The 16777-nt window shown below is 43.7% G+C and overlaps 1 long non-coding RNA gene across 1 annotated transcript; it reads left to right on the top strand.

Annotated features, from left to right (window-relative positions):
- Positions 1-683: 683 nt before the first annotated feature.
- Positions 684-10662, top strand: LOC308487058. Its single transcript, XR_013991661.1, has 4 exons — positions 684-913; positions 1083-1333; positions 7303-7420; positions 10231-10662. It is a non-coding gene; the product is annotated as an uncharacterized lncRNA (long non-coding RNA).
- The last annotated feature ends 6115 nt before the right edge of the window (positions 10663-16777 follow it).

Raw genomic sequence — 16777 nt, 5'->3', positions numbered from 1 at the left:
GGCGCCCGACCCCCGACAAGCGCCCCCTTCGCCCCCGCGCGATGAGGTCGGGGCGCCTCCCGCGCCTTCCCTCGCCCCGGCCCTTCGGGGAGGGTCCCCGGCAGGCGAGGATGCTGCGAGCGCCCGCCGAGTCCTCCTCGCTTGCCAGCGCCTCCCCAGGCCTCAGCCCTAAAACAGCCTCCAGCCTCTAGACCCTGCTCGCACCAATCCCAGCCCAGGTCTACTCAGGCGAGTCCAATCACCGTCCGAGAGGGGCGGCCCTCGCGGCTGGTGACACCGCCGGCATCCAATAGGCTCTGGACATCCCACATCGTCGCGCGTCCACTCAGGCTGGGAGGGGCGGGACCACACTACGGGCTGGACGTGGGGCGGCAGGCGGGCTCGGGCCTCGCTGGGAGGAAAAGAGCCAGGCGGGGAGTGAGCGGCATAGTATAGCCAGCGTCACCATGTCACGGGGACTGTCTCTCTCATCTCTGTGGCGACCAGAGAGGCCAGAGGACCACTTTTACAGCCGCGCCGAGGCGTCGGGGACCGGCCTCCTCGCCGGCCTCGGATTGGGCGCACGAACCCAGACCGGGCTCTCCCATTGGTGGCTGGCGCTGTCAGTTGGCCGGAGCTCAGCCCACGGCATGCCGGGAGTTCTCTCCCCGCTTATTTCAGTCCTGGACGCCCGCGGGCCTGGCGTGCTCGCTGCGGGGATTTAGGCGGCTCGTGGCTCCGGGCGTTTTCCGGGCCGAAGAGCCCGCGAGGCCCTCGTTCTGGGACCCGTGGAATCGAAGGCCCGCAGGGAGGCCTTCGTGCGGCCCGAAGCCGGGAGCTCCCGATTCCCTGGGGGCCGGAGAAGCCGCTGTGTCTCCCAGCGGGGCCCGGGGTGCACGTGACCTCCAGGGCCGGCCCCCCAGAACCCGCAGGTGCACGTGACAGCGCCGGGGCGGGTGTGTCCCGCTGCTTTTAGCAGTCGGTCAAGGCGGGGCCCGTGACTGGTCACAATGGGGGCGTCGTGGGAGATGCCGGGGGGGGGGGGGGGGGGGGGGGGCACAGTGGGCCCCCTTTGTAACGTGTGTCTTGTCTTCTCTTTAAAGCGTTTGCACCGGGCGTGTCCGGGGCCGGCCTTAGAGATGGAAGCGCCGAGCTCCGTACCCTGCGCTGCCCTCGGCGCCTCCGGCTGCGGACGCCTGTCCAGCGGGGCCGCCTTGCTCCCCGTTTGCTCCCCGTTTGCTCCGTGCCTAACCTGGCCTACGCGACTTGGACCCGAGGAGCAGCTGTCCCACCGATGTCTGCCTCCCCCGATTCCTGCCCTAGGCCCGGGGCCGGCCAGCCTAAGCTTTAAAAAGTAAGCACATCTGCAAAAAACACAACACACACACACACACAAACAACACACACCCACATGGGTCGACCCCAGTATTTCAAAACTAGTTGCAAAAATGTTTAGCCCGTTTCCAACGTACACGGACACGTGTAGCCATTTCCAAAATAGATACAGGCCAATGAATGAAAATGCCACTTTTATATAAAGATGACACGGGGGGTTTCCAAAAGGAAGGATGCCTGCCACGGTCTTAAGATAGGTGTCATGCGGGGTGGCCTGCGGGGCGGCCTGCGGGGTCTCTGCTCCCACTCCCCGCCCAAGAACGCAGGACACGGTAAGGCCAAACAGGAACACCCACGGAGCCATAAGTAGGGGAGTCAAACCAATATATTCTCGCTGGCGGCTGGGCTGGAGACACAGGAAGCAGGATCTACATAATCTGCCTAACAGCAGTCCGCGCTTGCCAGCCACCATCCTCTTGCTAGCCCCCATTCCTTTCCACTAGCGTAGCCACAGCCGTTATATTAGTGGCCAATGGCCTACGGGTTACAGCTGACGGCCAACTAGCCACAGCTGCTGGCCATCTGATCACAGTTGATGGCCATTTACTACCCAAGCCAGCACCTTTCTATGTGAGGCCGAGAGCCTGGAAACTGTTTTCTGGGGCTTTGTCCCCACAATAGGCCTTACCTCGATTTCTTCAGCTTGTTCTTGCCACCTCGGCCCCGATTCAGAATGTGCTTTCTCCACGCCAGGGTGCTGGAGGAAGGCACAACCACGGGGCAGACTCGGGCTTGCTATATATGCTTGCTCCGGACTTGGTCTCATCTGTCCCCGATGCTTGCTGATGGCTTTGGTTCATCTCTTATGCATGTTCTCACGTTTCCCACGGCAGGTGTTCCACGCTGCTCTTGTTCAAAAAGTGCTTTATAATGGACACGTGCATTATCTCATTTAATCTTGCCGATTCCAGGAGGATAGCCTCAAGGAAGTCTGGTGGCCAGGCTAAGGGAATACGTCTGAGACCCTCTCCCCTTTCCTCGCCCAGCTTCTTAAGAATCTCAGCAGGCTTTTTGTTGTTGTTGTTGTTTTTTTAAATGTGTTTTGAGATAAAGCATCTCCGCCTTTAACTGAGTGAGAAAAGCCGGCTATCTGGAAAACTCCCTCACTTGCTACTTCAAAATCCGATTCATCACATCTCCTCTCATACCTCTCCTGACTGCCTTTCTTCTGTTCCAAGGTTAGCCTTACCTCAAGACCATTGCTCTTTAATCCCAACCTTTCCTGCCTCCTCAAAAGCTTGCTGCTCTTACATTTTCAATCAATCCTTTCCTAGTATGTTGTTCTGCCAAGAATTATGATCGCGTCCAAAAGGGGACAAATTACGTGTGTGACTGTCAGCACTACATTCTCTGAAGAATAGTCTCGCTCTCTAGAGCTTTCATCATCATCTTCCCATTATCACCATCACCACCCATTTGTTTCCTCCCCCAAGTAAACTAACTTTTGACTCCCTTTTCCTATGGAAACTTTTTGTGGATCGCAAGTGATGTGGTCACTAGCCTTTCCCAAGTACACTCTTTAGTACTTATCATTGCTGCGTACTTCTTCATCCTTCAAACGTGCTTCCTTCTTGACTTCTGAAATTCTCTACTCTCCTGGCCTTCTAATTTCTAATCTCTTGGGCTGCCTCACACACTCTCTTTCCTCACTCCTTCCCCTTCCTCCACTTATCTCTTTTCTCTCTCCATTTCCTTTTATGCAGACGATTTCCAGGTCCGCACTTTCAGTATTGACCAATCCCCTGAGCTTTGGGCACAACCATCTATTATAAATGTGTCCCCATCACTTTAAGCCCCACGTATCTGAAACTGCATTGAACTTTTTCGCTCACTATGTTTTGTGCTCTCTGAATTTTATTCTCTCAAGGATTTCCTCCTCCCCTCCAACCTGAAACCTTATAGTCTTCCTGGCCTCCTTTCTCTTTTTCCATATCTAGGCAGGTACCGATTTCTTTCCATCCCCACTGCCAACTCCTCACTGCGTAGAATTTTAGGATGATACCAGGTCTTTATCAGCCTCACCTCCAGTATTACAGTAATGTCTGAATGATCCCTGCCCTCTGTGTTTTTTCAGTCTCTTCAAATTAATTGTAAAAACATGGTACAAGTCAGTCTTCATTCAAAAAGTGTCACTAGTTCCCTGACTCTATAGGATAAAATTTGGATTTCTTAATAGGTCCATAAAACTGGCCTCTTAATTATTCTCTAAATATTGCCCAGCACACTTCTTAATCTTTGCCAATTTTGTCTGCAGAATTTGTTCACCTTTATTGTGTAAACCTACCTGTCTTTTTATGTCAGGCCTGCTTCACACTACCTCCTTGAAACCTTCCCTATGACTTCCAGGCTCCAGATTTCATTGCCAATAGCTCTTTTGCCTACACTTTTCATTTTTCAGTTTCTGTTACATTGTGGTATTAAGTGTTTTTACTATGTATGTATATATGTGTGCATGTGTAAATGTATTTACACATACGCACTCGTACACACACACATATATATTCTTTATTTCTCTATTAAGACGAAACACCCTCCTTGGCAACTAACCTAGTGCTGACACTGTAGACATGTAATAAAGACTTATTATCGATGAGGCAGGGAATGATGATTTCAAATAAAAGAGAACCATCAAGAGTACATGCAACCCAGGGTTTTGTGCATCATGCCTTTGAAAGAAGGGGGACTGTAAGTGATACGGGGTGAGACAATGGAAGAGGATTAGAGATTCTCCTTTCCCAGAACTAGTTCAGGGTTTTAATCCATGCTTCACATGCTCCTTCATCTTTCCGCGGGCCCCAGGCAGCAAATAGTTACAGGGAGGTACAGAAGTCATGGGATCAGAGGACCAGGACTGATGACAGTGATCATCAGGTCCACCAAGGGGTCTGAAAAATTTCAACCCACTCCTGCAGCCCAAGACAGGAAAAGGACCAACAGCAAGGAGTCTAGGAAGGAAATAGGAAACGAAGGAAAATGTCTGGATTGGACATTTTGCTTAATCTACACCATGAAGGACTAAAGCAATATATGGAAAGTGAACCACAGAGCTATGTCCGATTTATCTCTCACCATTACTCCGTCACTCACCATCCTTCCTTATTTCAAAGGCAGGAGTATTGTGCCTCCCAAGATTTATGCTCCGAGGCCCAGCCTCACCTGCCTCCTCCTCTGTCTTCATCCTTTCCTTACTGCTGTATCTTTTAGCTCACACCCACGCTGAAGTCTCTCCTACCCTATGCTCCTCTCTGGCTCTTGATTTGTCTTTGCCTCTTACAAAGAATAGTCTGCACTTGTTTCTCCAATTACCCTCACATTTCACTCCCAAACAGTATTTGGCTTTTGCTGTAGCCAATTCCCCTGTGAAGTCTCTAATAACTTCCTACTTGCTAAATCCGGTAGATACTTTTCAGTTACTATCTAACAGAATTTGCTACAGCTTTGCCATTGACAAGTTTCTGCTGAAAACTTGAGCCTCCCTTGGTTGCCATAACACTGTTCTTGATTTTTCTTCCACTTCCTGCCTCTCTAACCACTCCTTTCTTTTCTCCCTGCAGTGCACTACTTGTTAAAAAAAAAACCTCTTCGTCCTTCCTTGGTTGTTGTAGGATTTGGAGGTGAAGTATATAATGCACCGGCTTTCTTCATATGGGAGTTCCTTTTACTGTTATTGTTACCTACATCGTATCTCTGAATTTACTCCCTCTCTTGTACCCACACAATTCCTGCTTTTGCTCAAGTTCTTATACTAGGTTTGCATTGCTAATGAATGTCTCAATGTCCAATCCATTCTCTATAATCCTGTTGGAGATCTTTCTGAAATTCCAATTTGATTATGATCTTTAGTGGGTTCTTACTGTGTTTCCCTGAAAATAAGACCTACCTGGACAATCAGGTCTAATGCGTCTTTTGGAGCAAAACTTAATATAAGACCTGGTATTATATATTATATCATATTATATTATATTATATTACCGGGTCTTACATAAGACCAGGTATTAGATTAGATTAGATTAGATAAGACTTGGTATTAAGTTATACTATATTATATTATTATATTATATTATAATTATATCATATATAATATATGTAATATATAATCTATAATTATATATTATTATATTTATTATATCATATCATATTATATAAGACCCGATCTTATAAAATAAGACCGGGTCTTATGTTAATTTTTGCTCCAAAAGACGCATTAGAGCTGATTGTCCGGCTAGGACTTATTTTTGGGGAAACACAGTAGTACCTTCATTTATCCATCAAATATCCTTTAAGCACCTGGAATGTGTTTCCCCAAATGTCTTCCTGGCTTGTTCCCCACTAGAATAGTAGGTTCCATGAGGCCAGGGACTTCTAGCCCTGTGCCGGGATATGTCATTGTGTAGAACAAGAACAAATCCTTGTTCTCGTGGGAATTATCTTTTGTAGGTGCTTGCCTTGACTCTGCCTCTGCCAGCCCTGCCCACCTTGACCTTCAGCCTCTCTTACGATTGTACAAGACACTTACTTTGCTTAGGACATCCCAGCCCCTCTCTTTTGCCTAATTAGTCTCTACCCATCTTCAGAGCTCAGTGTGCAGGCATCTCTCCACTGACCCAAGTCTTCATTAGGTGCCCCCTGTGTGGTACCGAAGGCACTCTGTGATGACCGCTATTGAGTCTTTACGATTCTGCATTTCATTTTATCCTTGCTTGTCTGATTCTGCCCCCTGCCCTCCCAGCACCCCTCCCCTCCTACCCTGGGAACTCTTAAGGACAAGGAACCACGTTGTATGTCTGTATCTCTAACCCTGGACACGGTGTCGGAAACGTGGTATGGCTTAAGAAATGTTTGATGAGTGAATAAATCAAGAGGCATGTTGAATTTCTAAGGAACGGATCCTAAGGACCAGACACATGACCAGAGAAATGTATTGTTCATTTCAGACAGATTTTTGCCTACTGATTTTGAGTCTGATTCCTAAAACACAGGCTTTAGTGCCATCTAGTGGAAGTAGCTGTAATAGAAAGCTATGTTACTGATAAAGTTTGAACAGTGCACATTCCTGTTCTAGTTCTATTTTTTTGAACTGAGACAGAGAGGGAGAAGTTGGTTACATTATAATAGGGATGCTTTGATTTTTATCTGAAACCTCACTACCCTGAGATGATTCTGTGAGATCTCACAAGTATAAATAGTCCCTTCTAACTGATATTTTGTGACAAGTGGGCAACTCTTCAGCTTTGATAAAGTGTGGGATGAAATGGCTAGAATGACCTGAACTTTGGAGCTCTCCTTGTGTAACTGCTTTTAGGTCAGGCTGGAATGAAACAAGATGTAAGGTCCATTATTACCTACCCTTTCCGAAGAAAATTCTCCATCGTCTTACCCAGGATCCTCTAGCTCTTCTCACTGGACGCCTAGTTGTCTGAGCAAATGCTCTGCCAGACACCCTGCAGCTGATGTAGGCAGGAATCTGCTCCCAACCTTAATTGGTTTGGCATAAATATAAGCTATTAGACTATTTACACTTACTATACACGCTTTTCACCCCTTTCTGTGAATTCCTTTTTGTATGTTTATGAAGTAATAAAGCTCGTTATTAACCTTTTTTGAGATAAATGTTTTAAGAAGCACCTGATACATTCATGTATTTATTTTTAAAAATTAACGTGGATAAGTTCTTTGGGGTTACACGGTCTTTTATATAAATTTTATCTTCCATAGAAAATATATAAATAAAATGGGTAATAATATAAAGAAAATGGCACCATTAGGGATGAGGTTTTGTGGTGCCTGTGGTGATAATTCTCATGATTAAAATTAGAGCAGCAGTTTGCAGTGCTCATGCCGTGGTGGTAGAGAATGGATCATAAAAGGCATTTTGCACTTTTTATAACATTGCATTATAATTTACATATTCTATTTTTGTCCCCTTAGGATTCTTCCAGTATTTATATTTAATGAACATGTCAACTTGCAAGATCAATCATGGAAATTTTGATTTGGAAGAGACCCTTTGTCTGGAATATGCTTGCCCCAGATAGCTTCACGGCTTGTAAGTCCCTGATGGCAAGAACGACTGTCTGTTGAATCCTCTGTGTATCCACAATATGTATGCCTGGCTCATAATTGGAGCACAGTAAATATTTGTTAAATGGTTGTATGAGAAAATTGAGGCACAGCTAGGTTAAGACTTGGGTCTAAGGTTGCACATGAAGTTACTGGCAGAACTGGGGCAAGAATCCATGTTCCTGCCTCCTACTCCATTGAGCGGTTTTCATGTAACACCTTGTCTCTAAGAAGTCCCGCTTCTAGTCCAGGCCCCTGGGTCTGCTGCCCTGGACCCTTGGCTTTGGAAGGACCTCCCCTGGCTCTTTTCCTGTCACGTTCTTTCCTTAGAAGCTAATTCCTTAGAGGACTAAGGAATTCTACGAGTACATCTCCCCCCACCCTCAACCCACTCCCCAACACACACACATTTCAGACTAGGTTCTAGCTGCCAAGGACGCTTGAACTTCCTGACAAATAGCCCTAAGCCCCCTGCCAGGGCCTGCAGGCGCTTCTCCGGGTGTAGACAGAATAAGTGTGTGCACACCTAGGGCTCAGTGGTCAAACGGCAGCTATTGGGGGTGGTGGAGCCCAGTCAAGTTTGGTGGGGAACCCACACGCGTGAGAGGCCCTTCCATTTGGAGGGAGAGCAGACTGTGGACTGGATGCCTCTGGTTCTCTTGTTCATGGCCCCTAAAATGGTAGGGGTGGGCCTACCTCCAAAATCACCTTGGCTCTCCCCACATATTAAGTATCATTTAATCCAACGCTACATGAATACCTGTATTGTGCCAGGCACTTGGATAGATATTTCCAAATGTATTTTGTCATTTAAATGTCATTCTTACTTACGAAGGCTCAGAAGTAACTTGCCTCAGGACCCACAACTGATAAGGTGCAGAGCTGAATGCAATACTCAGTATCAGGAAGTGTTAAGTGCTTTCACTTATCATAACACTAGTGTGTGTCTGTGTGTGTGTGTGTGTGTGTGTGTGTGTACATACATATGTGTGTATATACATATTTTTTCATTGAGAAGAAGAATGTTTGATAAAAAAATGAGAACAATTTAAAATAGTGTAAGTAAATAGTAAATTTGCCATGCCAGGCTCTGAGTCAGGAAAAGCCAGTTAATTTTTTTGTTGAGGATACCCATATATTTTACAACTTACCACCAACAATTTTTAAACTTTTTTTTTGGAAAACTTTAGCTAGAAGCCATACACACGTGGAGAGAAAAGTATAATGAACCCCCAAGTACCCATCACCCAGCTTCCCCAGTTAACAGCATTCTGTCATTCTCGTTTCATGTATTTACATAACTTTTACCTTTATGATCATTTTTTCTTTGTTGGGGTATTTTAAACTGAATCCTAGATATGCCATTTTATTAAATTATACTAGGATTATATTAAAATACTTATTTGAAAGGTTTAAATTAATGATGGAAAATATTTTGACTTTTCATGTAGACGTCTTAATTTTTAAAATGCCATGTACAGTTAAATTCAAATTTTATTTATTTTAATTTTTAATTTTCTCCTTGATTTCAAAGAGGACTCAGATGAGCGTTAAGCATTTAATAATGATTTTTCTGACTATAAATGAAACTTATATGTATGCATTCTTCTTTATGTCATGGTGTCTTCTTTGTAAGATTCTGTGGGACTGCATTTTTTTTTTTTTTTTGCTATAGTCAGTCTGCTTTCTATTTTTTCCTTTCCCTTCTTTTGGAAGAGCTGTTGGAAATGGTAAGCAAATTAATGCCTTCTTTTCCCCTCACTTCTCTGAGTGCTAGAACCTGGAAATGATGAATAGAAAAGGCAGACTATGATTCAACGTGGGGCCTTTTCTAATTCAAATGACAGCTAACTTTTCTGAGCTAAAGTGCACCCACATCTTGGTAACAGCATTTAGAGCATGAATAGATTATATTATATCACGGCATATAGAGAAGTCTATGCATTAGTTCCAGGATTGTTGCTAGGAAATATATTATAAATAAACAACGTTGCCAGTAGCAAGGAAATATAAATTATCTCACCAACTGAGGCAAGCCTAATGATTTATTTCTCTATTGACAGCAACTGTCTTTTTCCTAAGTACCTATTTTCTAGGTAGCATTTAAATCTGCACTGCATTTTAATAAATTCATTTTTTTTTGCATAGTGTGCAGGACCTCAAAGCTTTGTCTCCTGTTATTAATGAGGAGTACATGGTGTTTTCAGGGAATTGTGGTGTGATAAATCCCTTCTGTTCGCCAGTGTTCCAGGCCTCTGTTTTAGGCAGAGTCCCATCAAGAGAATCTTTGGAGTGATACCAGGTGGAGGGCTGGGCTAGCGAGGGGCTTGCAGGAAGCGAGGGACTGAGTATCTATCTGTGTGAGAGGAGCCCAGAGGCAGCGGCCGCGGTGGAAAGGAGATTCAGGCACTTGTCTGGAAGCTGCGCTTGCTTGCGTAGAAAACACGTTTTTCTCAAATACGAGTCCACGGTGGCTTGGTGCTGCCACTGCTCTAGCCTGGTGCTGTCCTCTCTGGGAGCCACCAGCCATATGTGGCTTTTGAGCACTTGAAATGTGGTCAATCTGAATTAGAAATGGTGTACGTGTAAAATGTATGCTGGTTTTCAAAGATTTATTATAAAAAATGAATGTAAAATATCTCATTAACAATGTTTTCTGTCGATTGCATATTGATATCATATATTACAAATATATATATATTTTAATACATAGACTTGAGTATTCTGAGTAGTTTTTGATTCACAGTACAACTGAGCAGAAATTGGAATTCTCATCTGTCCCCTCTCTCCACACAGCACCGCCTCTCCCGCCATCAATATCCTGTTCCAGGCAGTTGCATCTGTTATCATCAGTGAACCAACATGGACACATAAGTATCACGCAAAGTCCGTACTTTACATTAGGCTTCACTCTTGGTCTTGCACATTCCATGGGCTTGGACTAATGTCTAATGACTGACATTATGGTGTCAAGCAGAATGGTTTTACTGCCCTGAAAATCCCCCGGTCTCGCCCTTTCTAGAATGTCATAGAGTTGGAATCATACAGTAGATAGCCTTTGCAGACTGGCTTCTTTCACTTAGTAATATGCCTGTAAGGGTCCTCCATATCTTTTGGGGGCTCGATAGCTCATTGCTTTTCAGCACTGAATAACATTCCCATGTATGGATGGACTGCAGTTTATTTATCTAAGTGATAATCTATTAAATAAAAATAAAATCTATGATTAAAATTATTTTCACTTGTTCCTTTTTATTTTTTTAATGTGGCTTCTACATTAAAATCACACGGACTGCTCATATTACGTTTCTACAGGTAACACTGCTCTAGATCGTGGTAAAACAGTATTATTGGGAGAGTTTATCTTCAGTACAAACTGCTCATTTCAGCACCTGGCTAAGTTTCGCTGCCTCCTGCAAGGAACATTCTCCTTCTCCAGGTCTTGCCTGTCTTGGTTTGGTCTCTCTCTGCTGCCCCTAAACTACTTGGGATTGCCTCCCCCTACCCAACAGAAACTTAACGTTATTTGGTGCATTTCGTCAAGACCAGGTGACAACTGACTGACTAGGTTCTTTACCACGGCGCTAGGTTCTCCGGAGCATGGAAACATGCGGTATCTGTGGCCAAGTGGCTCACAATAAAAAAGGTTTTCTTAGAAACAAAGCATTCTTAGCTGAAGCAAAGCGTTAGGAGTTACACATTTGTGTTAGAGATCTTAGAATTTATCTTACTTTACATTTGTATAATTGGTTAGTATATTAATGTTGTTTCTAAAATTAAATTGGAATAAGAGTTCATTCTGTTTCAATGTGATTTATTTCAGTTTTGTGTTAGATCTGTTTATCTTCTCACGCATTCTCAGTGGGAGTGATAGTGCCTGTTACGGGACAAACATTTAGTCTTGGGTATGAAAAAAATCTTACTCTTTATAGGGGTGTGTGTGTGTGTGTGTGTGTGCGTGTGTGTGTGTGTGTATACAGTACAAAACCTGATACACAGTATATCAGTATATTAAAGTTTCCTGAGGGAGACAAATAGAAAAAAAAGGTCTGAAAATGTTCCTTAGGGGGTTGGTCATGAAAAAATAGGTCGAGAAACTCTGGTTTATCTGGACTAGATATTCCTAGAGTGTGCACATAACATCAGCATGTTTTTACAACCAATTAGTCTCCAGGTTTCTTAAGGATGGAGAGGAGGAAAGACATAGAAAGATTTTACTACAGGTTGGGAAAGGGAGCATCTGAAGAGTACTAGAAATCTCTACCATCAATTGTTAACATTTTACCACGTTAATTGACTAATTAATTACTTAATATTCTCTCTCCCTGCCATTATTGAGATGAAGAGTATATAGATATATACTGCTCTATTTTTTCTGTGTTTTCTAGGTGTGAATATTTGCAAAATTAAAGTTGGGGTAAAATGCCATTCTTCTCCACAGCCTATTTCTACCCACTCATGTACCCCCTATTGAACCACAATTTCTTGGTAGCATGTTTTCTCTCACCTTTGACCTTTTGCATATATTGCTCCCACTGCCTCGATATATCGTCTGGCTTCCCCTTCTTCCTTCATGCACAGCCTTTGCCTGGACAACTCCCAGAGTCTTTTAAGGTTTCACTTCCTCCAGGAAGCCCTCCATGATCTCCCAGCCCCACTCGACTCTTAAGTTAAGAATGCTGCATATATTCCTTTTATTGTGATTGTCCTTATTTTTGCCCTTGTCATATAATATTATACTTGCACATTAAACTGGTCTGTCTTCACTGGATTATGAGTTCCTCAAAGGCAAGGATTATGAGTTATTCATCTTTATTGTCCTCTGTGGTCACCACAGGGCCTCACACAATATTTATGAAATAAAGCAACAATACATTTTTCTGTGAGATGCATGTTTGTTTTATGTAATTCCATTTAAACGGGAAAAAAAAACCCTTGATGTTTTATTTAGCTCGGAAAGCTTTATTGCTGATAACAGTATAATTTCAGGATAGACTTTTATAAATATTAAAAAATAACTCCCAGATCGCTATTATTAGCCCTGTAAAATTCTTGATGAACTGTCCCTGACAATCCCAGGAAAAATTGGTTGGTTGTTTCTCTCAGTTCCAACAGAGCTCTGTTTTTGCCTCTATATTAGAGCACTCTGGGGAGTGGAGTGAGAGATAGAAAGATAGGAAGCAAGGGTGTCGTTATTCAGGAATGTGGCGTTTAGTGAGAAATACAAATTCATGAATGATACTAATAGTTTTTCCTTAACAATTGTATCATTTTTTAATAGTTTACAATGCAATTTCACATAATTTATTCCTCACAAAAGCCCTGTGAAGTAGATATCGTGTTCCCCCCCAAATAAGACCGGGTCTTGTATGGTATTTCCCCAAAAATAAGACCAGGTCTTATATTAGTTTTGCTCCAAAAGACGCATTAGGGCATATGTTCAGGGGATGTCTTATTTTTTCACATACAACAGTCCACATTTCTTCAAATACAGTCATGTCATCTTCTGGAACATCATCATAACGTACTAAATGCGTCCGTCTGGCTGATGGTCTTAACTGGGGCTTATTTTCGGGGTAGGTCTTATTTTCGGGGAAACATGGACTTATCAACCCCATTTTAAGGATGCTGCTAATAAAAGTCAGAAGATGCTTTGAAGGGAAGAGGGTCTCTTTTTCATTTTCTAGACTTTAGGCATTTTTCCCATATCTGGGTTCCACCAATTTAAAATGTACAGCCCCTTACCCGACTTCACACCTTTTCTTTATATAAAATTGTGCAGGTACCACTCAGGCCTCAGCGTCACCCTTCGCCAGCAGGAACCACTGTCTAAGGAAAGATGTCCTCCAGACTGAAAACCCTCAGATGAAATGCATGAGATGAGGTAAGGTCAATTGTTTTTCTAACTTAGTAAATCTTTAGGTAGTTACCCAACCAAAGGCTATGATGGCAGCTACATGACACGTGTGTGCAGTGGACGAAGATTCAGAAGGCACGGACAGACATGGTAATCATTATTAGGCTGGTGGATTTGGGAGAAATGTTTTTCTCTAAGTTAAAAAAGTTGTTTGTTATGTTTAGAGTATTACGTACCCAAGTTCTTTTTGGAAAGCTAAGGGTCACCTATCTTGAGTCCTAAGAGGTTCTTGGTTAATTTAACCCACTAGTTGAATAGCCATTTTCCTTCTGTTTTCCCATCAAGAACGTCTCCTTCCCATTTCCTCTCAAAAACATGCATAAAACTCTGACAGAATCATTCGCTCAAACTACAGCACCGTGCCACACAGACTGGGAAAGACTTGGTCCTCTGTTTCTCAACTTTGTCAGTCTTCTGTTGTGAATCAGGCTCGGTGAGTTCTTGCTTCTCCCTTACTGAAGCAAACGACTGTCTTCAGAAGAGCTCAAATTTATATTGCCTCAATGGGGTGGTTCTTGGATCAAAAATCAAAAATCAAAAGGAAACTGGAAGCAGGAAGATGAGTTTAAAGGCTGGGCAATTGTCCTCTTGAGAGAAGATGCTGAATTAAGGCAGGAACAATAAGGATGAAGAGGAGCGGATAGATTATAGAGGCATTTTGGCAGAATCGATGAGAATCGATGACCAATTAATTAGGACATGTTAGGGGTCAAAGATGACCCTGAGAGCTTGGATGACTTAAGTAGATTTTGCAACTCACAGAAATGAGGTTGTTTTGGATGAGTTTAGAGTGAGGCAACTTTGGTGGAGGTGCCTGCCTAGTCAGTAGTTGGGAACATGTCTGGAACAGGAGAGAGTGATCAAAGCTGGAGATAAATAATAATAATAATTCATCATCATCAGATTTTTTGTTGTGCTAACTACAAAAAATATGTGTGTTCTTTCAGTGAAAGTGTCCCTCCTCCTTTGGTGTAAATTACATCTGCTCCACAATACATGTTTGAGACATTTCGACTGTTTTAATACTGTTAACGATAGGATTCTGGACCACCATTCGCCTAGGGAGCAACTGAATACCTGAAGCAGAGAGGAAAGTCAAAGGGAAGGATTCGATCCTTTAGTGACCTGAGAACCTTTCTGTGCTCCGGGAATAAGAGCCTGTGTAGATGACCAAAAAGAACTTAGAGATCCACTTTTGCAGCCCTTTCTGGCAGTGTAACTCCAGAGACGTTTGGTAGGGGGAAGGGTTGGTTGGTGTTTTTGAATCACAACTTGGGCCCTAATGCAGATCAGAACGGACTCCTGCAGGTGTCTGCCTTCCACCCCGGCAGGGAGCTGGTCAGTGTGGTCTTACCCATGTGAGAACCCTTAAAGAAACGGTCACCCTCTGTGCGGCCATTTCACCCCACCGATAGTGCGATGACATTTGTATGCAGCTCTGCCCTCCCTACGATGGCTGGTAGGTCGTAGTGTGATGATTCCTTTCCCTTGACTGAGGACACGCACATCTGGAGGACCCTGGAATCCTCGAGGGGAGAATAACCTAATACCTGAGCTCCTGAGCTTTGGGAGATCCTCTTTCTAACAAGGCCATTTCCTCAACAGGAGACTTTCACAGCCTCCCAGCAACTTGCTCTTCTTCTCCTACAAATACACAGCATATACACAGCATTACTGTGGGGAAGGGTCACTCCTGCTGTAATAGGGGCCGGTGATCACGCCCTACCCGAACGCTTGGCCCGAATGAGTCCAGAGCAGATCTGCCTGTCCTCACTGCACGACTCTTAACAGGAGCTCAGGGGCTTGCCCTGCCCCTTCTTCAGGTCTGCTCGGAAGTTTCTCCCCAAATAAGCTCTTTTATGTTGACATTATTTTAGCACTAGGGGTGAATGTGCTTGTGCGTGTCCCTTTTGCGTGACTTTGGCCAACACGTAGATGTTTTCAGTCTTCAAGGACGGCAAAAGGATTTTAGTGAGAAGGAGAGAAAAAAGGAAAAAGCTATTTTCTATCCTGAAAGCCCCAGGACAGAACAGATAATAACCTACCTTCAGCCCAGAGGCAGCTTAGTACTTGGCAATTTAGTTTCGTCACATTGGGCCCAACTGCTCCTATCACTCAGTTCTCCTCCTTTGAAGATTGGACTCACAGTGGCTGTATTTTTTCATCTTTTCACGCTCTGTGGTCTTTTGTAACATTTAAAATAGGAACCTGCAGTTTGGGGAGGCCATTAGCCAGTTCAGTTCCCATAACAGCATCCACCCGCTGAGCCACTGTGCTCTAGTTTTCAAGTGTCCTCTGACCTGGTTTGAAGGAGTAGCTGTTTGGACAAGGCTTTCAGTAGTGCCCCAAACTGTTGAAACGTTAAACATTCTTGGTCAAATTGATGGGACAAAAAAGCAAAGTTGTTCCTCTTTTCTGTCTGGTTGCCTTGATACATATTTGCCCTGCCCAACACATGGACTTAATAATAGCTAATTTTTATTAGTCCCTTCATGTATGCCCATGTTATGGACTGAATCGTGTTCCCCCAAAGTCATATCTTGAAGGCCTATCCTCCGGTATACCTTAGAATGAGACTGTATTTGGAGACAGAGCCATTAAAGAGGTGATTAAGGTTAAGTGGGGTAATGTGGGTGGGCCCAAATCCAATGTGGCTGGTGTCCTCGTAAGAAGAGGGATACCTAGAATGCGTGTGCACAGAGGAAAGGCCACGTGAGGACACAGCAAGAAGGTGGCCATCTGCAAGGCAAGGAGTAAGGCCTCAGGAGAAACCAAAACTGCTGACACTTTGATCTTGGATGTCCAGCCCCAGAACTGAGAAAATAACTTTCTGTTGTTTAAACCACCCAAACAAGGCTATTTTGTTATGGCAGTCCTAGCAAATTATTACAGCCAGGCAATGTCATAACTGCTTTCTCTGAGCTATCTCTGTAATGGCCATAGTTATAAATGAAGCAGGTATTATGGCGGCAGGGACTCGCTATGTTATTTTTGCCCACAGCAGGAACTCTGTTCAGAATATGCTCAGACCTGACCCTGAACATATGTAAGTAGAATACTCTGGCTCATAATTGGGTGAGGTGGGAGAGGAATTAAATGGAGCCACGCATTTTACTGACACATGTATCTCTATCCTGATTGTGTCTAACTGTTCATGACATTAAGGGAGAATGATAATATTCTCCCTAATATTCACCAGTGCAAATTCTTACAAGGGTTTAGTTATTGAACTGATAAGCCCCTTCGGATCATTCATTCTTTGCTTCTAATTTTTTCTTCTATCTTTGGTCTCCCTCACTGATAATCACTGGTCTATACTTTGATGACCCAAGTATCTTTCACTAGTTTGGTATTTTTCTTTGATATTTTTCCCTATGACTTCATTTCAATGAAGTAAGGATTTGCTTCCATGGGATGGCTGTCAAT

This window comes from Rhinolophus hipposideros (genome assembly GCF_964194185.1).
Source record: "Rhinolophus hipposideros genome assembly, chromosome: 19".
Taxonomy (NCBI): Eukaryota; Metazoa; Chordata; class Mammalia; order Chiroptera; family Rhinolophidae; genus Rhinolophus; species Rhinolophus hipposideros.
Note: the sequence above shows the minus strand (reverse complement) of the source record. Positions and strands in the feature narration are given on the sequence as shown.